This window comes from Aplidium turbinatum, chromosome 9 (assembly GCF_918807975.1).
Source record: "Aplidium turbinatum chromosome 9, kaAplTurb1.1, whole genome shotgun sequence".
Lineage (NCBI taxonomy): Eukaryota > Metazoa > Chordata > Ascidiacea > Aplousobranchia > Polyclinidae > Aplidium > Aplidium turbinatum.
In genome coordinates this window covers 1,127,136-1,151,899 of record NC_137480.1, presented here as the reverse complement: position 1 = coordinate 1,151,899, position 24,764 = coordinate 1,127,136, and the positions used below count along the sequence as shown (strand labels likewise).

Below are 24,764 nucleotides of genomic sequence, written 5' to 3'. Positions count from 1 at the left end.
CTTCAAAATTGGCACAAATGTCCATTACTTGTTTCTAAGGTCGAATCGCATTTAATAAAAACCACAAGCTATTTAGATGTAATTCCATATAGCAAAGGTTTACGAACATTGCGGCAGGGATTGACAGGGAGATTTTCTATTTGGAAAAAAACAACAATTTAATGTTGGTTGTAAAGTTTTCGTACAGTTGATCTACGTATTCTTCTTGCATTTGAGGCTGTCACAGGTCACGTTGCTATATCTAGGTGCGGCAGCCAATGTATTGTGTGTTCATCAAGCACGGTGAGGCCCAAATGTCTATTCTTGGGTCGGTGTGCAGGACATTGGTATATAATGTGGTACCGTATGCAGTCTGAAAATCTGATCCACAATCCACATGCACATTGCACAAGATGCTGAGTCGGTAAGGTCCCATTGTAATATGTTTCTATTGAAGCGGGCCACCCAAGTCCGCAAGCGATTGAGCTTCACCCATTCCTTCCGAGGAAGTTCTGCTCCTGGTGGAGCGTTGGTTTAGGAAAGGGTCGTGCATTGAACTGATCTCAGAACTTCTCTCCATTCACTGTACTAAAGTTCGGAAATGTGGAAGTTGGAGTTGTGCAGATAGCTGCAGCATGGTGGGAAAAAGTGCGTCAAGATTTCAAGCGTTGGGGCCTTTGGAGATGCGATTTTAGGACCATCTGGCTATCCATTGACCTAGTTTGTAAAACCAGCCTACGTGCGTGGTTTTCCCTGCGAAGTCTACCTGGGGCGATGCCTGATAGTACCGGCAGAAAGTCAGTGGGAGTTGGAAGCAGGCAACCGGTGATTATTCTCATGGTGGTGTTGAGGGCAGTGTCAATTTTGGAAGTGTGTACGCTGCGGCACCAAGTGGGGGAAGCATATTCGGAGGTGCTGTACGAAAGTTGATCAACAGGTGCTCAGTCCTCGAAATTAGCGGTGGCATGTGGCAATTGCCGTGGTAAATGCTGCTGCAAACGTCATAATGGCCATTCTGCTACGGCAATAAAAATGCCGTCGCAAAATGAGCACTTAAATAGGACAAAAATTATTCAAAATTTCTTCCTGTGGTATTTACTTGCAACGGGAGTTTAATCAGCGGAAACATCGCACCAAGACCTCACCTCGGACTATTTTACTTGCTGTGAAGACTAACACAGTCTTCAAAATTAGCATATTTTTACTTCGTCAAAAACGTTGCCGAGGCCAAACGGCAAAAGTTAAAATAGCCTCGGCAATTGCTGAGAATGTTTATTATGAAAAATTGTACCAAAACATGCAAAACGAGAAGCGAAAAATATATTAGAGTACCGTAGTCTATCACGACCACAATGTTTGATTTGTTGTGATGTACAGTACTGTAGTAATACCAAAAGTAGCGATAAAGCGAGCAACGCGATACACACGCTATAAGGTAATTCACGTTAAATAACTCATGGGGGAAAAATAAGTTACTTTTGGGTTGATTCAACGTTCGAGTCCGCACAAATCAATTTAACTTTTCCGGCGAGTTATAATGCGTAACAACCATGCCCAATAAGAAATTTATGTTTGTTTTGCTTAATTCAACATCTAGCGAGGTCAAATTATCATAAAATAACGTTAATTGCTCAACCAGTTACCGGTAACAAATTAATAGCTTCCCTGCGAGAAGATTGTCTCGATTTACGTATAAGCTAACATAATTTCGCGATACAATTGGGACACTGCAAGCAACACAAAGTCTGTTTGATAAAGAACTAGTCAGAATCATCAGATGCTGTATCGGAGGATGAGGTTGTCACTGGAATACTTGAAGATGCAAAATTACCCGTTCATAAACATGCGATGCCATACGATCGGAAGCATTATTTTTCTTTACTGCCGAAGAACCATTTATCCAATTTCGTACTACTTTTTTAACTTGACCCCGTAACTTTGCTAATTCCGATTTGTTTCCGTCATAAAATTCTTCACAAATTTTGCAGAATACCACACTAACTTTTCCTTCTGTTCCCTCTGTTTGATAACCTATAGCAAGTAAATTCCACTTTTTAACTGTATCTTCCTTCACTATGATGCATATTCGCAACGACACCGGTAAACAATAAGCATTCGATGAAAGAATAACAATTAAGCCAGTATTTACAAGGTTGTAAACGTTTTACAGTTCACAAGAGCATTGTCAGCGCATAAAATAGCTTGCATAATCATAGGCGCTGACTCCAGGGGGGCAACGTCCCCCCGTAAATTTAGCTCAGGGTGGCTGCCCCCCCGCAAATTATTAAAAAAAAAATCCTAAATCAAATGTTTCTAAGTTCAGATTTGCGTTAGTTTGACCTTCATTGCGGATCGATCTCAATTAAAAGATCTACCGGTACTTGTTGCAACAAGAGCGCTGCTCCTAAGATAACAAAAGAAACAGAAGTACGGTAGCTGATAAACGCCAGCATAGTGCCGTTAAGCATAGTAACAATGATTGAAAAACGTTTTTCTTGATTTCTTCTGCTTTGTTTTTTCTTGGGAGTGTCAATAACGAGGTGCGGTTTGCTGTTTGTTCAGTTTAGTATCTCTGCGTATTAAGAGCTAAAGTTCAAAGTGACACCAGTTTTAGCCGTCGATCGTCATGCTTAATCACTTTATCTTGATAATAATTCTTCGCCATTTCAGAACTATAACTACGGTTTTAGGCTTTTTAAAAATTCAGTAAAGTCACTCCGAAAGGCTTTCATCATACCAACGACTTGCGCTTGAAGAGTCAAAGCGCCGTGTAGCTGGTCGATACGTCACATAACTGATTAACTTCCACCGAACGAGGTCGTGTGGCTTATTGCGTCACAATGCTCTGGGCAGGAATGGAAAATTTCTACACTAACGCTACTATTTTCTGCTGTGCAAAGTTTCACAAGCTTTTTTCTTTAAGTTTATTTTTGCGTGTCATGTGAGCGAAAGTGAATTTTCCTTGGGTCTTTTCTTTCTTACTGTAATACCAAAACTTAACAAATTTTGTTGCATCTTGCTGTAATAGCCTACTCGTATAATCTAATTTAGTAACCAACCTTGCCGTATCATTATTACTCGGAGATCAAAGCCAGACATTGTGACGTAAACCTTGAACTAAATTGCGCGTGATAAGTGTAGATTGTAGAAGTACCTGTACTCCTATCGATTCTTACTTAGCAAAGAATTCACCTTTGTTACGCTGATTCAATGTCATCAATCGTTGAAGCAATGTAAAAATGGAAAGTTTTCCTCCTTGAATGGAAGCTAAGGGATACAGTATTCACATTTTCTAGATTAGTGGTTTTTAACCAGGGTTCGATTGAACCCCTGGGGTTCGACTAAGCTGTTTTAGAGGTTCAGCGCAAAAGTCCTCTGAAACATTAACACACGCCCCACTGATTGTGTAGAAAGTTCATACTTGGATGACATTATCGAGCTTCAAGAAAGCGAGGTGCAGAAAAAGAAACTTCAACACAACAAATCTTCAAACGCTTTGGTACCAACAAATGGAAAGTTATCCTCTTATTACAAAAGTTGCCCTTGAAGTTCTCATTCCATTCATAACCACTTATTTTTATGCGAGCATGCGTTTTCTATTCTGGTGGTTGTTAGAGCAAAAAAACTAAACCGGCTTGCATGCGAAAATGACATGAAGATTGCTGTTTCCGAGACAAAATCTCGAATCTCACTATTGGTCTCAGAAAAACAACAGAAATCTCATTAACAGTAATGTATTACTATTAAATGTGGTAGATTTTTGTTTTTGTGACTCAGCGAAAATTTGGGGTTCAACAAAAGCTTGCAGATTAGCATAAGGGTTCGGCAGGTTAGTAAAGGTTAAGAACCACTGTTCTAGATGTGCGCTAGAATTTCTAGATTATTGCAACAATTGTTCAATGTTCGATTGTTCATGCTATGCAATGACGATTTGTATCGCTAGTCCCTGTGTCATTTCTCGGCGGACAAATACGACCGATCTAGATGGTAGCCTACTTCCCGCGGACATCACATGCTGTGACGGCGGACATGTCTGATGTCCGCCGTGAATTTCGAGGCCTGAGCCTACATTTTAAAGCTTGGCGATATACAATGGCATATAGACGCAAAAAAACATTAATGCTGACAAACAAACATCAGCATTTTGAATGTAAACAATCAGTCGGCTAGATATTGTTAATGTTGGTCTCATAGAAGACCAACTCATTAATGAACAAGCAGGTTTCCGACCTGGTAAATCCTGCACAGGACAACTCTTGAATCTAACACAGCACATAGCGAATGGGTTTGAAGAGGGTTCAGTCACTGGAGCTGTCTTTGTAGATCTATCTGCAGCGTGTGACACTGTCAACCATCGTCTCCTTATATCAAAGATCCTCAATATCACCGAGAACTTTCGATTCACTAAGCTGATACAATCATTGCTTAGCAATCGCCGTTTCTATGTTTATTTTTGTGGCAAAAATAGTAGATGGAGACAGCAGAAAAATGGTCTACCACAAGGGAGTGTTTTAGCCCCCATCTTGTACAACATTTATACAAACGACCAACCAATCCATCCTGGTACAAGAAGCTTCATATACGCTGACGATTTGTGTATAACAACACAACACAAACATTTCACTTCCACGGAGAGAGTACTCAGCGATGCTCTGGATGGGCTGACAACATACTACACGGACAACCACCTGCGTGCCAACGCCAATAAAACCCAAGTCTGCGCATTCCACCTTAGATCCCGGGATGCATCACGCCAACTAAACATTTCCTAGAATGGAACCAAACTGGCACACTGTATCAATCCCACATACTTCGGTATCAAATTAGATAGGTCCTTCACATACAAATCCCATATCGAAAAAGTAAGAGCTAAGGTGGCTTCTAGAAATAATATTTTGCAGAAACTCGGAAACTCTAATTGGGGTGCCCTCCCTGACACAATACGGTCAACTGCTTTAGCCTTATGCTATTCGGTTGCAGAATATGCTTGCTCAGTGTGGAAACGCTCAGCACATGCCAAGAAAATTGACCCCATATTGAACCAAAGCTGCCGTCTGATTACAGGTTGTCTCAAACCAACCAACATCACGTCGCTGCACATTCTGTCTGGAATTGCTCCCCCCAACATCAGAAGAAGCGTGACCAGCAGAAAGGAAACATCTTGTCAGGACATGGATTTGAGACACCCACTGTATGGCCAAACTCCAGCACACAGGCGTCTGAAGTCAAGAAAAAGTTTCCTTGCTTCAGTTGTCCCATTAGGTCATGACGATGTCGCCGCCAATGTGCGGGTTCAACTATGGCAGGAGAGACTGGCAGCCGGACCGACATTGGCCAATATGGAGCTCACACCCATGGAGAGCCTTCCTCCCGGAAAACGTGAACCGTGGAAGTATTGGCGATGCCTCAACCGCTTAAGAACTGGTATTGGCAGGTGTATAACCTTGATGAGACACTGGGGGTATTCCATGGGGAGCACAAGTTGCAAATGCGGACAGGAGCAAACGATGCAACATCTACTCGAATGCCCTGACCTAAAAGCAAGGTGCTCTGCACAGGATTTGGCCGAGTTCAACGATAGAGCAAGAGCCTGCGTGATGCTCTGGGCTACGGCCGTGAGACACACGATGAAGAAGAGTCGGCTAGAAAGTTTGCCCCCTGTTTTTCAAAACCCGGCGCCTATGTGCGTAATGCTCTGGGTTACCGCCATGTGACACGATGAAGAAGCGCATAAAATTTCGTTTGATTAAACTTTAATCATTAAAGCAGTGGTTCTCAACCGGGGGTCCGCGGACCGCAAAGCAATTTCAGGGGGTCCGTGAAAGTTTCCGAGTTTGCAGCATGATTGATAAATTAAGAAATTTAAAAATTGGTAGGTTGTGCTTTATTTGTGTATTACCGTGATTTTCAAACTGTAGCCTACCTCCCAACAAACTAGTACGACGTCTTTAGAAAGTTCAAAGGTTTGGTTTCTTAACTAAAAAAGTATCATATAAATAAATTTTTTAATAAGGCTATATGTTCAACTTAATTCTTGAGACAGCAGTCTATTGATCAATGCTTAACTTAGAATTGCAAACGTTAGTCAGCAGTCTATCACCCCTCACAGTTTTGCAATGACAAAGATTATAATGAATTAATATTGATTAGAAATTAAAAAAGGGAGAAATTGTTTGTAACGGTCGCAAAATTCTATTGATTTTTGATAAAATTTATAGAAAAACATTAAATTAGCATATAGATTAGCCTGCTGATTTTTGATGCTGTGTGCCAACATAAAGCTCATAACACAATTTCGTCAATGTCATCAATCGTCAGCGAGTTCAACAAATTCTTCCACGTGTGTCGTTTCGAAACTTAAGAAACATTTGATTCTATTGTAGGAGAATCGATATACCAAAATTTCAGATACAATTTTCTAAGGGTCCGCGACCGCTTCGAAGGTACCAAAAGGGGTCCGCCAAAACAAAAAAGTTGAGAACCACTGCATTAAAGCATACGGCTTTAATGCAGTCGCAATCCAGGGTTTGTTGATTTGGCAACGGCAATGTTTTGCCGTCGTAGATGGAAGCTAATTTCGAGGGCTGGGTGCTCAGAAAATTCTAAAAAGAATAGTATAACATGCATTTGAACAAAGTCACAAAAACTGCCACCCTTGCTGTTGCACTTTGGCCGACAAATAAACCGAAATCTAATACTGACAGCTAAGTCTGTCCAGGTGAAGAAAATTTGAATAAGAACAGAACAGATGGCTAAAGTTGGTGAGAGATGATATCAGTGCAAGGAAACCGGATAAAATCAACCCTAACATCTGGTAAGTGTGGTGGTTGAAGAGACTGTAAAAACTGATAGACCCTCGCTTGTGGGAGAATTTGCCGGCAGCAGCAAACATATCATTAATGTAGGACAGCGGTTCTCAAACTATGGGTCACAATAGGTCAAAAAATGAGTCGTGCAGGGACGATCTAAATCTGCCAAAACTGGCCTGTTGCAAATCAATTTATTAATAAACTTTTTTTTTTCTTTTATCAAGTTGTTTTAATTCCAACATCGACTAGATTATTCTATCATAAGTATTTATTTGGCTCCTCTTATCAAGATCAATTAACCCAGCGGTTACAGCTGTAACTTGCTGCAGAATGGTAATTTCCATTCTAATTATTAAAATAATAATTTTGGTGGCGTGATGTAATCAAGGGTTTTAAGGGTGATGGGTGATGTAATCAAGTCTTTTAGGCGCAGACAGTTAGGCGTTGGTCAAATAGGCGCGCAGCCGCGCACACCGTGGCGTCTGGATATTTAGGTGCGGAGCACTGTTGCGCCCGTTCATTTAGGTGCTATTCCTAGTAAAGTCTGCAGATTGTATCAGCTTGGCAGCTAGTCGAGGTTTTGACTGAAAACTAAGTTACTTTTCACTCAAGCCTACCACCCGCTTGAATATAGGCTACAGTATATTTTTACTGATGTTTAGTCTAGTTATAATTAAAAGTGAACTAAGTCATGTTCGGAAACTTGAATAATTTATTGATAAAGCTTTCGCCGACGCAAACATGGACTAACAAATAGATGCCGAACACGCGTATTAAAAAAACAATCTATTTTTCTGTTCAATTTTGTGTGAAAAGCATTGCTGGTTTAAGCAGCTTCACTCACAGAAGCTCTAACAGAAGCCTTGACATATTTTTCTGTTCAGTATAGCATTTTATGTGAAAAGCATTGCCGGATAAAGCAGCTTCACTAACTGAAGTCATGACTAACAACAAATAAATGCACACGCATTAACAAAACAACATATTTTTCTGTTCAATATAACATTTTCATTTATTGGGCATGTCTATCGCAAACGCGGAATTGAACACTCGGCAATGATGGGGTAACTTCCTGGCCAGAGGCACCGGGAGCGTCCACCATCCAGCCGTCCACATTTGGAAATCTTCAAAAATCTTTCAACATGGACAAACCAAAATTTTCAAAACTTAATAAGAACTATGAACAATCGATCGTTGTGGAGACTCACGGTAGCCGACGCCTTATTTAGGCATGGCCGATAATGATGATAACATTTTGTGTGAAAAGCATTGCCGGTTTAAGAAGTTTCACTCACGGAAGCAATGACATATTTTTCTGTTCAATATAACATTTTGTGTGAAAAGCATTGCCCTACCTGCCAAGCAGATACAATTCAAGGTTTTGCCACCTTTTCCCGTTCGTTAACGTGCTGGTAGGTTTGTATCGATTTTTGTAGTTAGTATCTTTTTCGTCCCGGATGCGTTAATGACGAAAAATAAAATGATTGAATGATTGATTAATCTGCAGACGTTACTAGGAATAGCACCTAAATGAACGGGCGCCACAGTGTTCCGCACCTAAATATCCCGACGCCACAGTGTGCACGCCTATTTGACCGGCGCCTAACTGTCTGCGCCTAAAAGACTTGCTGCCGTAAACCGTAATCAATGCTGTCTGTTGCATAATATATGAATGTTGATTTCAAGCAACTACAACAGTGTGGTTCTTATAGGGAGCCACTTGGCTCCGTATGGAGAACCTAAAGGGAGGAATATATCGTGTTGAAAGGAATTGGGAAGAAATGTAAATCAAATGTAAATTTATCTAAATAATTTTTTGAAATGGTTAATTTATTTATAACTCAGAATTAGATCAACGTCGAGTTTTTACAACACTTTATGATGTAACAGACCACTTTGTGATTACAATCAAGTCATAGCCTAACTGAAAGCAGTAGCCTACTGAAATTTGTGCAAATCTGTTTTAGTATTATTTTGTGATTTATTATTGTGGGGAGAAATTGACAATAGTTGTGTCTTTTCAAGAAGGTTAACATGCAGGAGCACGCATCTCATTGCTGCAAGGTATAATCTGTTTTTGAACATTTTCTGCTGTTTTTTTTTTGTTTTTAAATCTATTATTGCATTTTTTTCTTGCATAAACAATTAACGGGCCATAAGAATTTTTGTGCAACAAAATGGGCCACAAAAGAAATAAGGTTGAGAACCACTGAATTAGCCTATTGCTTCAATAAGTAGTTCGCCGGCATTCAAGCAACTTCCTTCAGAAAATCACAGCCAACGTGAATTATGGCCTACTGTATGTTCACAATGCAATACTTTTGAACTATTTTTTGAGTTTGGAGTTCATTTTTAACTGCGATCCTGGTGCTGTAAAAGCCCTATTGTGGGTTGTGCTATGAAATATCGTTAAATGAATCCTTAAAAAAGAGAAAGTCAAACAGACATCTGTAGACGAAGGACACGGAGCATGTGAAAAACGAGGGCATTTTTGCAGTACCAAGAAACGGCACAAAATAGAATAGTAGACCACACTACAACCGGTTACCGGTATAAATAATGAAATGGACGGTGATGTCATTTTCTGGTTTCTCGATGTTATCGAGGATGAAAAGTTATACAAGGGTTCTTTATTTAACATACAACCAAACGATTTAACATAATAGCCTAGACCAGTGGTTCCCAACGCATGGGTCGCGACCCAAAGTTGGGTCGCCTAATTATATTTTTGGGTTGCTTGTTTTTCAGGCATATTGTATTTTGGGCGAAAAAAAAAACAATGAAAAAAAATTAAAACGTGAAAAGATCGATCACAAAACTAGAAAATATAAGCACAAGTCATGAAGTGTTTCATGTAGAGACATCGGAAAGCTTTGTAGCATGATCGTGGTGCAAGAAGTTTTAACAGTTTTCGTTTTTATTATTGTTATTATTATTAGTATATAAATGTACAACAAAAATTTCAGTCTCAAACATAAATTAACTTGCCAAAATTACGGGATTTACATAGGCTACATTGTAATACATACTATACATTGTAACGTGCACTATATGTCACGAACGCTATGTCGAACAAACCATGACAAATTTTTCCACACGTTGACGTCGTTGAGCCACACATAGTCTGATGTGGTAAAACGCATCAAAGACAAAGGCCCAAGTGCTGCATGGACTCATCACTCATTGCTTTCTCCACAGAGAGGCCTTCGCTGCAAAAAAGCTATCTCAAGAGCTGCACAAAGTGTTGAATGATGTTGTGAAGTGTGTAAACTTCATCAAAGCAAGTCCACTAAATCGGCGTTTGCATTCGTCTTTGTGCACTGACATGGATTCTGATTGTTATCAAGCATTTCTGCTGCACACAGGAGTACTATATATTTGTCACGAGGTCGTGTCCTGAAGCGAGTTTGTAATTTGCGGGAAGAGATTGCTATCTTCCTGAGGCAACAGAACTGTGTGAGATTAGCCAAGAAGTTTTTGCAAGAAGATTTCAACGCAAAAGTTGCTTACCTTGCCGATTTGACTCTCTGAATTCTCTAAATTTATCTATGCAAGGCAACGGTTTTACGATGATTGGTCGTGCCGCAAAAGTTTCTGCTTACCACAAAAACTCATATTCTGGAAAAATTATATCACCAGAGATGAGTATAATATATTTCCTCAGCTAACGCAATATATTTGTGGCAAAAAGTTGATATTAAGCAAACCATAATTGGACACCTGAAACAGATTGAAAAAATGTTTGTGCACTAGTATGGAGAATCTCTAACACTTAATAGCCAAAATAATTGGATAATTGATCCATTTGTTGGAAAAGATTTGCCTCAACTTTCCATCCATGTTGCAGAACAGTTTAGCCCAGTGCTTTTCAACCTGTGGGATGGTACGCACTTGTGCGAATGAAAAAAATTGCAGTGCGGATGAGTGCGGATGAAAATTGTGCATATTTTTTACTTTTTCTGACGTAGAATAATTCAAATAAACTTACTCATTGTGATTTAGTTTTAAATCTTATTTTCTAAGACTTCAGGCAGATTCATTACAAACAAAGCTGTGGGTTTTGAAGCCCTTCGGTGAACAGGAGCCTCCGCGACCTTTGGGTCATAACCTACTCTTAAAACCGATTTCTGCCAGCAAGTATTTTTCAATCGCGGAAAACACGCTGCGTTTTGGATAGGAGTTCTGGATAGTTCTTATAAAGACCTGGCCATCCAAGCATTAGAAGTTCTTGTACAAAACAAAAAACAACTTATTTGGCCAAAAATGGCTTTAGTGCACTTCTTCTTCTTCAACAGATTGATCATGTTTGATCAGCTGTGATCTCCCTTATGAACTACCTCCATTTTGTTCTGTCTTTTGTTTTTATTAGTGCTTCCGGGATGCTTTTTATTCCTGTAATTTGCTTGATATTGTCCAAATATTTCATTTTTGTCGTCCTTTTGTTCGTTTGCCTTGCACCATCCCAGTCAACATTGAATTTTCCAACAAGTTGCTTCTTACTATGTGTCCGAAATACCTCAATTTTCTGAGGTTAATGTTGTTTATCAGACTCCATTTATCGTTTATTTGTTTGAAAAACAAATTCATTTGTTTTTCCTTCCATTCAGCTGATGCGTAATAGTCTTTTGTGACACCACATTTCAAAACTTTTTAACTTTTTAATGTCACGTTTTTTTTGCATGTCCAACTAGTGCACTAGTTGACACTAAAACGAGGAAAAGGAGTTGTCTTCTTGATGAGACACTTGATGGCCTAATGCTGAGAGCTTTGGAGCAAGAAGTTGTGCCTAACTGGTCTGAAATTGCCAGAAATATTCAGCAGCAACCGATGGTTCTCAAAAAGGTTGAAAAGCACTGGTTTAGCCTATGGATATACAATGACAGAAGCAGCAAATCGTATTTCTTTTGCAAAGACAAATAGGCTACTGGTCACAGCGGTAAACCATAATATCTTCGTGGGAAAGTTGTAACATAAATTTACCGAATCCTTTCATCTGAATGTGATAACACCGAAAAAATAATCTTCTGAAAACGTATTTTTTCAAGAATTGTAGGCCTAATACCAAAACTTAACAAATTTTGCTGCATCTTGCTGTAATAGTCTACTCCTATAATCCAACTTTGTAACCAACCTTGTCTTATCAACGTTACTCGGAGATCAAAGCCAAACATTGTGACGTATGACTTGAACAAAGTTGCACGTGATTAGTGTAGGAGTACATACTCCCATCGATTCTTAGCAAAGAATTCACCTTTGTTACGCTGATTCAACGTCATCAATCGTTGAAGCAACATAAAAATCTAAGTCTTCCTGCTTGAATAGAAGCTAAGGGATACAGTATTCACATTTTCTGGATGCGTGCTAGAATGCACAGAAATTACAGTATATTCTCGCAACAATTGTTCGTGCTACGTAATGACGATTTCTATCGCTAGTTCCTGTGTTATTTCTCGGTGGACAATATTGATGGTACTTCTCGGTTGACCGATCTAGATGGTACTTCCCGCGGACATCACATGCTGTGACGGCGGACATGTCCGCCGTAAATTTCGAGGCCTGCATTATGAAGCAATTTTAACAGGTGTTTAAAGAGAGATTGTGGAATGCAATGCTACAGGTGCAATGTTTTACAGGTCTTACGAAGTATATTGCAATCTCTGGACATTTTCTAGCAATTGCCATGACGTAAGATGCCAGCTAGGTTAAGTAGACCATAACGGTTTTATGTGACGTTTGATTTGGTGAACAATTGTCCGGAACAGCTACCCCAAAGATTCTGCAAACATCCACTTTGGGGTTTCCATGTAGGCTACAAAGTGTATCCCACAGTTTCAAAATTAGTGATTCAAAAATAAAATTCCATTTGCAACAACTTGGCTTTGTGAGACTGGGTTTAGCGCGATTGTGTATTGAAAACTAAACAGCGCAACCGGCTGGAAGTTAAAGCCGACATGCGGCTATGCCTAAGCAAAATAACGCCTCGACTGCATAAACTCATTGACAGCAAGCCAGCACAGCTATCTCATTACTGATTTGATAAACATATTATTTTCAAAAAAAGTTACTGCTTTTGTAGTGATATTTGTTTGCAACGCAATCTTGTATGGCTTTTAAAATATTACGATAACTTGCTTGGGTTGTAAGATTTTATCGAACTGAATTTTTTATGGAAATGAGTCGCCTTAAAAACGAGTTGGGAACTACTGGCCTAGAGTAAGTAAACAAAATCAGTCAGGTTGTCGATGTTTTGTCTACTGTATAGCAACCATAGATTGAAAAAATAGTAGAGTACTGAAATTGTCTGTACATGTCGGTAATTGTTTAAATACAGGTTATCTGTATCTTGGGTCGCGAGGTGTTCACCAAACTCAGATTTGCTCAAAAAAGCTTGAGAATCACTGATGCAGGACTACTTGGATGTTTGAATAAAAAATGTTATAAAATTCTTTTAAATCAGGATATATTTATTTTTGTTGTTGTTAATGAAACTAATTTTGCAACAAGTTTGGATCGAGTTTACGACTATTTCATATTAGGGTGGAGTGAAAAAAACTTTTTCTGTCATAATAATGAAGAGGACTGTTGAAAGGGTGTCATAAGGTCTCATATTGACTTTAAAAATATTTTTTTGACGTGGCACCCAAAATCGAGCGTGCCATCCAGCCCCATGGGTCACGCAAAGGTCAAAATCCATGAAAACAGCGTAACTTTTTTTTATAATGCTCCTAGAAAGCTGGGAGTAGGCTTAAAAGTTGTAGAACAGCTATGTTCCTATATGCTCTAAAAGAACATTTTGTTCTAAATGCATCTATTGGGCAGATATTCTAAAAAAACGTATTTTTTCCATTTTCGGGGGCAAATTCAGATGAAATAGCATTTATTTGATGCTTAAATACATTTTTTACTTCACTTTGTTCAATTATTTTGGGTGTTATTATGGAGTCTACATAATTGGACAGATGGGTACCTTGGCTATTTAAAGTGAATGGTTATGGTTGGTTACCTAGTTTGTTGGTAGGTAGGCCTATTATACCATATACTGTCCTTGGCATTAGCATATTGTAGCGGACTTAATGAAGCAAGCCAATATTATCTTTTAATTTGATATTGTTATGCATTCATTAATATTATAGAGAGTTACTTACACATTGAACAGGATATTTAGAAGAGCACATATATCTAGGTATTTAAATTAAAATAGAAAATGCACATCAAACCATAGCTAAGCCACAATTCGACTGATCTGCCACCATCCCCAGTCCACAATCGAACAATTGTTCAATCTGCAGAAAGTTTAATTTGAAGCAACAGCAGCCAGCTTCGAGGAAATACATGCATATAAAACAATTGTAGTACAGTAAAACCATAAAAAAGTGTTACAAGAATAGTAGGTATTTTAAATCATCATAATATTAGTCCATTAAGAAGCAAAATGTTTCTTGGTGTGGAAGCGTTTCATTAAACACCGAGGGTTAATTTTTTGCCTGATCAATCCGTTACATCTTTCAATTCCTTTTCTGGAAAAATTGGAAAGGAGTTAAAATCTGGCCAATCAGATACACTTCCATTTAACTCCTTTCCAATTTTTCCAGAAAAGGTATCCGGGTTTTTTGTCGTTCCATCCAAAGCCATAAAAACATGATGTAGTGGCCACTCAAAATATGAATATGGGTGATTTTGATGGTGGATTTGTTGATCAATCAGATGGTGAAGACGAATCAAGCAACGATAATGTTGATGTGCGACAATTTTTGGTGCCAAAGCTAAACTTTAAAGCAAAGAAATATTTTAAAACAGTCAATTTAAATGAAGCTGACATCTCTGATCCTCGGGCAATCACACACTTGAATAATGTTCAGCTTGAAGAAATTCTTGGTGCCAAAGCTAAACTTTAAAGCAAAAAAATATTTTAAAATGGTCAATTTAAACGTGGCTGACATCTCTGATCCTCAGGCAATCACACACTTGAATGATGTTCAGCTTGAAGAAGTAAGATCCACCCCATTGTGCTTTCAACATCCATAGCCTATCATAGTCAAGCTGTTGAAAGGCACATTAAACTTGTTACCGAGGCATCGCCTTCAGTTGCTGGCTATGAAAGACATGACGGATTGATCAGGCAAAAATTAACTCTCAGTGTTTAATGAAACGCTTCGACACCAAGAAACATTTTGCTTCTTAATGGACTAATATTATGATGATTTAAATACCTACTATTCTTGTAACACTTTTTTATGGTTTTACTGTACTACAACTGTTTTATATGCAATATGCATGTATTTCCTCGAAGCTGGCTACTGTTGCTTTAAATTAAACTTTCTGCAGATTGAACAATTGTTCAATTGTGGGCTGGGGATGGTGGCAGATCAGTCGAATTGTGGCTTAGCTATGGTTTGATGTGCATTTTCTATTTTAATTTAAATACCTAGATATGTGCTCTTCTAAATATCCTGTTCAATGTGTAAGTAACTCTCTATAATATTGATGAATGCATAACAATATCAAATTAAAAGATAGTATTCGCTTGCTTCAAGTCCGCTACAATATGCTAATGCTAAGGACGGTATGGTCGCCTACCTACCAACAAACTAGGCACCCAACCATAACCATTCAATTAAAATAGCCAAGGTACCCATCTGTCCAATTATGTAGACTCCATAATAACACACAAAATAATTGAACAAAGTGAAGTAAAAAATGTATTTAAGCATCAAATAAATGCTATTTCATCTGAATTTGCCCCCGAAAATGGAAAAAATACGTTTTCTTTTGGAATATCTGCCCAATAGATGCATTTAGAACAAAATGTTCTTTTAGAGCAGGAGTCATCAACCTTTTTTGCATGCGGGCCACTTTGGCACTAAGGAGAGCTGTGGCGGGCCGCACTAATAAAATGTTAAGTAGGTTGACTCTTATGCTAGAAAAGAACGCATTTCGTACCCAGTATCCAGCGTTACATGTTGTTCATATTTATGTTAGAATACCGTAGCAACAAAGTTAATCAAACAACGCTACTGCCAGGCCAAGCTCCTTTTACAACACTTTTGACTTTTTTAACAATGCCTAATAAATAGAGGCCACTTGTTTTGTGCACTAATAGCGAGGCGAGCGGTTTCATCAGAATATTCATCGCCAAGCAAGAGTGGTGTTGTTACTTCGCTTCGCAAAAGATATCTTGCAATTAACAGTTAACAGTAAACAGTTAACAGTAATTAACAGTAAACAAGGAAATGTTTGACACATCGCAATACAGGCAACAATAGTGACCTGCAAACATATCAGCAAAAAATAGGCTCCAATAACAGGGAAAAAAAAACCAGGTAGGCCTACCATCTTCTCTCGTGTTGTCGCTATATGTCAGGGCATCCGTTGGTTAACCACTGCCTGGTGTCGTCATCGATGGAAACTAGGCCTTCCATACCATGAGGAGGTCTGTACAGCCGGCAATCCTTGATAATGTGTGCTGCCGTCTGCATTTCACCACACTCACAAGCAGCACTCTCTGCCGACGAAAGCAAGTACCTCCACGTGGCCGCCCCCGCAAGTACCGACTTTGGGAAACTAAACTTGCTAAAACTGTCGCTATAAAGTTATGCGGAAGAACAATCATCAGAATGGCACCTCCAGACCAAGCACAGCGCCCTTGTCAGGGCGAACAGCACCAGCTGTTGTAGGTCAAGGAGTGACCATTCTGCAACTAAATGTTGAAAGCACCACCAACGCTAAACTAGACATCATCACACCAGGTAAAATGAAACAAACGCTTGTGAAAATCACCGAAAAATCGTAATTTATGAACAGTCTTCCCTCGAAAAAAGCAATGAGTTGGTTTTTCATCCTTTTTTGTGAGAATCTATAAAACCGTCTTTCTTTTATTATAGACAACTGTCACTTGCGGTGCTCATCAGCGTGGCAAGAATTTGTTGATTAACAACATTTTGCAGTACTTGCTTCGGCAGTACATATACTATAATTGGAACGATACAGATTAGCATGGTTCCTGCGCAAGGATGACACGCAAAATCGTGAAGCGTTCCATATTTCTTAAAAAAGAAAACGTTTTGCACTAGGCGTAGCCTACTAAGCTAAATATTTTCATAATACAATCAGAAAAAGTCTCTAAATTTAAATGTAATATATTGTCAATTTATTATAAATTGAGTTGGCACACCGACCCATTCTGCCAACAAAAACTTGCATAAAAGGAACACTGCTCGTGAAACACAATAACAGTGAAACTCGCACTAGTGTTTACATGACAATTGCAAACTTAAAATAAGCAACCCTATGCTCACAGACAATTTCAAAATTCGAAAACAGACGTTTTAATCAACCCCTGGGACAGTGTGGCTGGACATCGCATTGGAATAACTTTAAGCAACCCCCACCTAGAACTATAATCTGATTGGTCGGTCGGTGGAATCGTATGCAATGCGAAAATATGCTTCCAGGAAAGTATTTTTTGCCTTCGTGCTCTTTAAGTCCCTCAAGAAAAGTATTTTTGGTTATACTTGTACGCTGATACCTTCCGTGGGCCGCAGCGATACAGCGTGGCGGCCGCATGTGGCCCGCGGGTCGCCATTTGGTGACCCCTGTTTTAGAGCATATAGGAACATAGCTGTTCTGCAACTTTTAAGCCTACTCCCAGCTTTCTAGGAGCATTATAAAAAAAAGTTACGCTGTTTACATGAATTTTGACCTTTGAGTGACCCATGGGGCTGGGTGGCACGCTCGATTTTGGGTGCCACGTCAAAAAAATATTTTTAAAGTCAATATTAGACCTTATGACACCCTTTTAACAGCCTTCTTTATTAATATGACAAAAAAAGTTTTTTTCACTCCACCCTATTTCATATTCCTCTGTTCCTAATTTCATAGATGAATAGCGTAAACAGTTTTGCATTCTATTAGGGGAACGTGAAACAAAATTTGTGGAGTACAAAAAGAAAGTTGTCAACAATAATCAGACAACAAAAGCTGTTGTGCACTTTTTCGTTCTCTTTATTCATTTGTTTTGTGGTGTGATTGTTGCTTGATTGATCCACAAATTTAGTCCTTAACGAACAACGTTGACTGTGTTGTATTTAACTAAGGGCGGAATTCAGATTTGCGTCTCAAAATAAGTCAGTGTTATGCGTAAGTCAGACTTATATAGGCCAGGCTTATACGAGAAGCTTATTTGCGATGCAGAAACTCGCCTTACGCGCTACTTATATAAGACCGCATTAAGCCTCTTTGTTTTCGCGCGAAAGAGAAATTGCTATAGCAACTCTTTGGTTGAGGTAATGAAGCGTGAAACTGAAGGCTGTAAAGCTGAGCTACATTCCTGCTGAACCACCAAATAAGGCAATGTTGTGCTTTATGGAAGGACTTGGAGCCAACTTTTCGTCAGATCGTCAAGTGTGCGGAGGCCTGTTATTCCATTGGGAGGGGAATAGATGGGACACCCAAAGATGATGTGGTTAGCTGTTTGCTCCGTCGCACCGTAGCCTGTCCATTAGGGTGTTGACTAAGGAACAAATCTATGGCTGTAGCATATCGACTGGGAGGAATGTCTCTTCCTGCACATCGCACTCGCATTAGTGCTCTTTGGCTATCATTGTTGAGACGCATTCAAGAGAAAAGAATAACACAGTTTCAACAACACAGCCTAACTATTTTTTATACATTTATCCTTGATTTAGTAGGCTACAGTGTAAACCAAAAAGTACGCAATAAATTACATTTCATTGGTAAATCTTTATACATATAGATTATCAATTTGTCATACGTAATTTTATTACTCCATATAAAATGCTGAGCATTCTTGCAAATGAAGAAAACACACGCTCAACTTCCGCATTGGAAAGAGGCAAAACGGCGCATATCTCAATTATATAATTGCAGAACGTTGTGGAGTCGCAGCTTGTCTCGTAGCATAAACAGTTGCTTCCATACTTTCATTGGCTCGGAAGAAGAGAAGAAATGTCGCACGTGCGAGACAGCCAGATTGACTTCAATTCCTAAAGAAAATACAACTTGATAAATGCCTTTTGTAGTAAACTTATTTGCCAATATTTTTCGTCGATTCAACATCGTCAGACGTGGAATCTATAAAAGTGTGGTATTTCGATCAGGAACAACCATTTTATTTCGCTACAATCTTGCCAGAGATGACCCACAGGCAAAATCCCCACACAGGCAAAAATTGGTTATTTTTACGTTGATTCAACGTCTCACTACGTTGAATTGAATCAACGTAAAAATGTCATAAAAGTAACCAGCTACTTAAAAAAAATTACCAATTTGTTAAAAAAACATATAAAACGTCAACCGAATGCTGTTCATCTTTTTATCTCTAGTAAACCAATACTGATGAAAATAGACTCACCTATGCGGCTTTGGTTAAAGTTGTTTTGCTCAAGCACAGATGAAAATTGTTTCATGATTCGGTTTGCAGCATTTCGGATATTTTCAATCTCTTGACTGACGTAAGACTTGGTGTCCAGGACGGTAGCCACTGCAGTAAAAAACGAGTCTTGCGTGATTTGCTTCATCCGTTCTTGCAACGAAACTTGCAATGTATCCAGCACGTCCATCATTTCAATGCAAACCCGAGCTTCCCCTTCGTCAAGATTACCATTGCGCATCGCGTATGAACAGAAAATTACAGAACCCTGGCTCTGAGTGGTAGATTGGCGTGAGCGCGCAGCTTGTTCGGCTGGGGCGGGATTCAAACTAGTGGCGATACAGGGAATATGGGCATTGTCAGCGCATAAAATTGCACCTGTTGTTGTTACGCAACCAGACATCTATCACAAACCGCAATTAACAAAGCTCACTCTAAAAGTTAACGCGTTAACCTATTACTTACATGTATTGGACGTATGTTGATGTTGTGTGGTTCGTTGTGAAAGCGGCGCGATTGTTTCTGATACAGCTGGACGAGATAACGGAAGGCGAAGCGCGATAAGGAGTAAATGCTTACAATAATTTGATGTCTACTGGCGTTGAATCAATGCAAATAGGGTGATGTTTCTATAAAAGATTCAATTCTCCCAGCTGGGCATGTGTCCAAGCGCCGGCGAAGCAGAAAGTAACCCAAATAAAAACATCAAGCAATAGTAAGATTGAATCAACCTCCTAGTCTGGTGTGGTCTAAGAAAATGAGGGTTATTTTTGTAATCTTGTGGTCCTTGCAAGCGCTCGGCATTTTTATTGCCGAGGCTAATGTGTGATTCATGCATCTGCCTCGGCAATCACCTCAGCAATTGCCGATTGCCGAGGCTAATTTCGAAGACTGAAGCAGTATTACTAAACTGCGTGTCAGCGTCTGGTTATTCAACAACACAAAATAGACATTTCAAAATTTACACCACCAGCAATAACACTAGTAACCTACTATTGTCAGCGTCTGAAAGAAGTGTAGTTATTCAACAATCAAGCCAACTGTCAGACCGAAACTCTGCCTGCAACCAAGCTAAGATAACAGGCACACCTGTTTCACATTAAAAACTATCAAAAAAGTCTCGTGGCCTTTGCACCAGATGGTATATTTTTTAAAAAAATGCTGTAACAAACCTCCTACTTTCAATACCTACAGTATTAGCCAAACACTTTTTCCTTCAACAGAGGCTTAAACCACCTCCGCAGTTGGTTTATATCTTTCGGCTTTTAAGCCGAGTATAAGCCTTGCTAAAGCGTAAGTCTGCTTTCTGAATCGCAAAATCGACGCTTAACGCAGACTTTTGTCCAGACAGACTTAAGCCGCCTTAAGTCTGGTTTCTGAATTCCGCCCTAAGTCTTACATTTTAAGCATGTGAGAGCTTTTGCTATTTGCCTTCCGGGTCGCAACTTTTGAAAAGGTACCATAAAAAAATCCCCTCTGAGCAACAAAGGAAAACGAATATTCTAGCTCAGTTTAGTCATCCGTTCCCCATCCGCTGGCTTGGCGCATTGGGTTAGGGCGGTGGTAGTAATTAGTAATTACATTGACGTGGGTTTGATTCCCACCGCAGCTGTTGCTCTTTTTTCTTCTGTAATTACCAAACCAAGTTGTAAGGGGATTTTATAATGGTACCTTTTCAAAAGTTGCTTCCGGGTCGTTCAGTAATTGTTACACAATTACAGACAACTAAACAGTGCGAAAAAGGACGCACAACACTCGCAACAAACTAACGTGGGGGTCCACAAATAGTGGATTAAACCTGGATTAACAACAAATAAATGCCAAACATTGGCATTAAAAAAAAATTCCGTTCAACATAACATTTTGTGTGAAAAGCATTGCCGGAATGCCGGATAAAGCAGCTTCATTGACTGAAGCCATGACTAACAACAAATAAATGCATGTGCGTTAACAAAACAACATATTTCTCTGTTCAATAGGCCTATAACATTTTGTGTGAAAAGTATTGCCCTACTTGCAGGGGTCGATCTTAACTTTTTTTTTCACTAGCCCACCAGACTAGTTGCTCCCCGTTTTCACTAGTCCGACCAGTTTACTGACTTTTCACTTGTCTGATGATAGGGTGGGCTGAAAAAAACTTTTTTTTTAAATTGAAAAAGTGGCCCCTCCAAAAAGTTGGCAAATTGTCCAAAACCTTCTGTTTCACTAAAAATTTTCAGTTGCTCCCTCTAGTGGCCGAGCAACATCGCACTAAAGGTCGCAAAAGGTCAAGTTTTTGGAAAGTGCTCTAACTTTTTAGCCGATGGTCATAGAGAACTAAACCTGGTATCAAAAGAAGCAGAAGAAGCATGTTTCTATTTGTCTTAAGAGAACATTTTGCCATAAAATGTCTAAAAATGAAGTTATTTTCAAAAAACTCTATTTTGAGGCATTATCTGTTAGTTAGCCTAACCAGCACAGTTGTCAAAATGGGCAAGGATTCCACGGAATGGCCCGATTCGGCGAGTCCGATTCGGCGAGTCCGTTTCGACTAGTCCGATTCGGCGAGTTCCCTATTCGGCGAGAGCCTTTTTCGGCGAGTGCCCTATTCGGCGAGTTTTTGAAATTTTTGAATGGAAATTATCGGGTACCGTAGCCTAATTACAATTGCCGTTTTTACATCGTTTCAACGTCGCTAAACGTTGAAATCGTGCAGAAAGGAATAAAAAGAAAATGTTTGAACTATTAAATTAAAATTCGTCATGTCAGTTCAGTTGTTTTTATTTTTGACCATCATATCAAAAACGATACACGTCAACATAGCAAAGGTAGAAGCGACAAAACGCGAGCGTTAAAACGTGCTTGAATTCGTTATGTCAGTTCAGTTATTTTTATTTTTGACCATCATATCAAAAACAATACACGTCAATATAGCAGAGGTAGAAGCGACAAAACGCGAATGTTAAAACGTGCTTGAATTCGTCATGTCAGTTCAGTTGTTTTTATTTCTGATCATGATATCAAAAACAATTCACGTCAACATAACAAAGGTGTAGAAAAAGGTAGAAGCGACAAAACGCGAACGTTAAAACGTGCTTGTGACCGAAGTAAGTTACTGAGTTGAAAGAAATTTGGCAAGGTTGCATCACCTTCAGAAAAATTTAAGATATGAAGGAAAAATAAAACGAAGAAAATGTTACAAAAAAAATAATGTTTATGTCTATAAGTTAGTACTTTTGAATAGTTAAAATCATAGGCGCCTAACTATTTTTTTAGCCGTGGGGGCGAAAGCGTGTTTCATCAGCAGCAAGGTAATTTCGGCGAAATGTCACGCAGATGGATGACGTAATTATGTCGTCACACTAGGATTGCTTTTATTGCCACACTCGGAGTTATCGCTACGTTCGACCTACCGTTAATTATTATAAACAAAGCTCGACCAAAACACATGCTATGCGTCTGCGTTGGCTAGCGGTTGATGGACTGCGACTCTTTAAGCTAAGCACAACATAAAGTTTAGCAACGAACTAGATTTATTAGCATGAAACAAGAGACGAAAAGGTTTACTAAAAGGTATACTGTAAATGGAATGAAAATACTAACGTGATCATATGCTTGAAAATATACCTGTTGAAAGCAAAATCATTCATGTTTACATCAATTCAACAGCACGTCACCTTTAATAAATTTAAAAGTTGCTGACATCCGTAAACAGCCCTTGAAAAATAGTTACAGAGAGACGTTTGATTAAGTTTTCGACTTGACACTGCTCCCTTTTCACTACAATATCGCAACTTATGGCTGACCAGCTTTCAAGTTTCAATTCGCTGTAATACGCCCGTTTTCGTGTTGCAGATGAAACAAAAGATGCGCATATTCCCCCGCCTTTGATCGGGTTTCTATGGCAACGGTCGTGTGTGCGCCATGCAGTTTGCGCGAGTCCGTTGTTGTATTGATTATGCCGCTTGTGCGACTGTGGGCAGTGCGGTTTGTACCAGCCCTTGTTACGTTGGTTAGTGGTAACCTAGGGCCGAGACTTCAAGTTCATTTTCACAGCAACCGATTCACTGCCGCGACAATTCTCTGCAGAGGTTTCGACTTTCGAAAGCGACAGCGAGGCTGTTTGCAAGCGCATTAAGTTAAACGCACGCTGCGTCAACGTAGCAAATTATGTTGTTTTTGGGTGCATTCAACATCTGATGACATTGAATCGACGCAAAATGGTAGATTTTTACTATGTCACAGGCAGCAAAATCAGTAATTTTACATTGATTCAACGTCTGCAGACGTTAAATCAACGTAAAAATGACAGATTTTTTTGTCTGGGGTGGGATTGTAGCATCGCTACTCGTTCTAGTGATTATTTACTGCGAAGCTGTTGCGGTTTGCATTTAAAAATGTTTTTCTGCTGCCGATCGCTAGTTCATCTATTGTTTTATGTATCAATGCCGCATAAAAAGTTGCTCCCACGCGGAAATATGCGTGGGGGCCTGGCCCCCACGGCTTAGGCGCCTATGGTTAAAATGATTAGTTTGGATCAACAAATGTGTGACCTACACTCCTACAGCTTAGATTGAAAGGAAATTATCGGGTAGGCTACCGTAAAAAAATTTCAAAAACTCGCCGAATAGGGCACTCGCCGAAAAGGGCTCTCGCCGAATAGGGAACTCGCCGAATCGGACTAGTCGAATCGGACTCGCCGAATCGGACTCGCCGAATAGTAGCAGACCCAGGATTCCATAAGCATACAAAAGTGAAAATGATCATAGGATCTTGACCAGCCATAGTAATCAGGTAACCACCATCAAATTTGACAATAGTTTAAGGTTGCAACAAGATTTTTCAATAGCTTCCTCTGGTGTTGAAGTAACAAAACATTGAAAATTATAGAAGTGAAAAAAACTGGAAATGTGAAGTTTTATGAAATTCTACCGGTACACGACAACTGGGCGAGACAAAGTGGGCAATGCCACCTTGGGCGAGACCAGGTGGGCGACGAATCAAGTGGGCGACGGCCAAGGTGGGCGACGAGACAAGTGGGCGACGGCCAAACTGGGCGACGGCCAAAGTGGGCGACGTGCCAAGTGGACGACGGCCAAAGTGGGCGACGGCAGCGAAAGTTTAGCCGGTCGGAACGGTGGTGACATATATAATTTATGTAGTTGCTTTGTGGCGTCACGGTTTATCGTGAAGCTTAAGAGAATAAAGTCATATTTTCTGTTTTAGATCATAAAATATGACTTTTTATTTTTACTTCAAAATGCAATGATTGAACCCTAGTAACTTCCTAAATGCAGTTCAAACAGCTCCTGTAGACATTGAAATTTGATAATTTGTGGAAGAGAGGGGATGGGAGTTTCACGAAGCATGCTGTAATAGCGCTTGCTGTTTGATGTTAATTTGCATTGTGACATCATCTTGACACATTATTTTGCAACACACAAACTAGTCTCTGAGGAGTTTTTTGTTAGTTGTTCGAGTGTGTTATTGTTCAAAATACTCCCTGACCGTTATCGAAAGATGTAACTAAAAGTCTTTAAAGTCATAATTTTAAGTGGTGAAGAAAGTTGTCAAACCGATAACAGTGAAACAACGACGTTGCTACGGGG

At 39.5% G+C, this 24,764-nt stretch overlaps 1 protein-coding gene and 1 non-coding gene across 2 annotated transcripts in view; one reads left to right on the top strand and one right to left on the bottom strand.

Annotated features, from left to right (window-relative positions):
* The window catches only part of LOC145776950 (importin subunit alpha-6-like), a 77,645-nt gene that overhangs the window by 33,437 nt on the left and 19,444 nt on the right, over positions 1 to 24,764 (bottom strand). The gene's annotated exons all lie outside the window — the stretch shown is intronic.
* On the top strand, positions 16,732 to 16,833 carry LOC145777813 (U6 spliceosomal RNA). The gene has a single exon (XR_014290385.1). It is a non-coding gene; the product is annotated as a U6 spliceosomal RNA (small nuclear RNA).